The sequence below is a fragment of the Peromyscus eremicus genome, chromosome 3, assembly GCF_949786415.1.
Source record: "Peromyscus eremicus chromosome 3, PerEre_H2_v1, whole genome shotgun sequence".
Lineage (NCBI taxonomy): Eukaryota > Metazoa > Chordata > Mammalia > Rodentia > Cricetidae > Peromyscus > Peromyscus eremicus.
In genome coordinates this window covers 21,397,198-21,399,023 of record NC_081418.1, presented here as the reverse complement: position 1 = coordinate 21,399,023, position 1,826 = coordinate 21,397,198, and the positions used below count along the sequence as shown (strand labels likewise).

The window sequence follows — 1,826 nt, the reverse complement described above, 5'->3', positions numbered from 1 at the left end:
TATGAGCCCAATATACAGAGAAAGGAAAAAAGCTAGAATTCAGTGCACTACTACAGGGGCCTGGCACCGTCCACCCTCCAACAGAGCCAAGGTGGCAGGAGGGCTTCTATTCTTTCCCACAGAGCACAGTGGTGGTGTTGAATCCACAGTTTTTGAGACAAGAAAGGATCAAAATGAATTTAGAGAAGAAAAGTGGAGATTCTTTTCCCATTGTATTTTGCTCAAGGTGTCTCCCCGAAAGTAAGTTGAGAATCATGGTGTTGAGAAGGGAGAGACCTCAGAAACAGGGTGACTGAGCACAAAAGGATGGGGTAGGAATGACTGCAACTTGCTCCCAGGGACTGAAGGAAATTAAAAAATAAAAAAAAGAAAAGCAAAAAGGTGGGAATGCATCAGTCTTCTGTGCTTAGTCATCTTTGCCTTCATCCTCCTCTCCCTCCTCCTCTTCAACATCATCTTTGTCTTCTTCACTTTCATCCTCATCCCCTTCTCATCAATATCTTCCAGCCCTTCCTCCTCCTCTTCCTCCTCTTCCTCTTCTTCCTCCTCCTCCTCCTCCTCCTCCTCGTCCTCCTCCTCCTCCTCCTCGTCCTCCTCCTCCTCCTCCTCCTCCTCCTCCTCCTCCTCGTCCTCGTCCTCCTCCTCCTCCTCCTCCTCCTCCTCCTCCTCCTCCTCCTCCTCCTCTTCTTCTTCTTCTTCTTCTTCTTCTTCTTCTTCTTCTTCTTCTTCATCTTCCATCTCTCCTTCTTCATCATCCATAGCAGGAACCAAATGGTACTGCAAGGGATTCCGCCAAATATCATTTTTGACGACCTCTCCTAACTCATCTGCACCTGATTCAGAATGGTCAGTAAACTGGTAAAACAGCTCTCTGGCACTGTGTGCTGTGTCTTCCTGCTGGCCTCATTCTGCATCTGACTGGAGCGTTTTGTCAAATCCTTACCAGACTTCCATTTGATTTCAGTGGACTTTGAAGATGGGTCACCACTCTGAATCAGATGAAATTCTTTGGACAGAACTTTATTAAAAATAAGGATTTCCATCAAAATGAAAATCTATTCTGTAACCTGATTTAATGTCTTCAAATTCTGTTGTGTCTGCTATTTGGGAAATTTGGATGTCTTACAGCCTTCTGGAGTTTGTAGCCTTCAGCATGAGAACTCACGTGCCTTTGTCCTGTCTTTGTGCATGTGACCTGCACCTATGCTGATGGAGGCCCAGGTCTTCGGTTTTGTTTGCATTTTTCTGTGTACCTTTACTTCTCTTCTGGTCAAATAATGCAGGACCTCTTAGTCTCCTTCCCCAAGCAGTGCAGATACTTGTGGATGGCTGACAAATGTTGTTACCCCAAAACTGGGATTTTGGTGATCAATTCTGACCTCTTTTGAAAAAAATGGTTGGCAGAGTTTGTTATAATTTTGTTCTACTTTCAAAATGTCCTCACTGGCATGTTCATCAAGTCTGTCTGTTTCATGTTGTACTTCATCCATATGTTCAATTGCTTCTTGCTGTTTTTTTCCCCTTCAGCAGACCATGAGAGGCCAGTGTGTCCTCCAGCTCCAGGGCAGGAGCCTGTCTGGGTCTCTCTGGCTGAGGCAGGAGCATGGATTACTGTTGTAGGGCGTGGCACCAGGGACCAGCCAGAAGCCAGAGGCCAGAGGCCAGAGGCCAGAGGCCAGTGTTCTCAGCAGGAATACACTCACAGGAACTAGTAAATAATTCTTAGTAACTTGTTTCTGATGCTCTTTAAGATGGTTGTTTTTGTTTGTTTTGTTTTCTAGCTTTTTAGGCAGGATATTTAAGTTAGATGATTTTTATTTTATTAA

The 1,826-nt window shown here is 44.9% G+C and overlaps 1 pseudogene; it reads right to left on the bottom strand.

Moving 5' to 3' along the window:
* Positions 1-406: 406 nt before the first annotated feature.
* LOC131905600 (protein SET-like) lies at positions 407-1,605 on the bottom strand (annotated as a pseudogene).
* Positions 1,606-1,826: the final 221 nt, after the last annotated feature.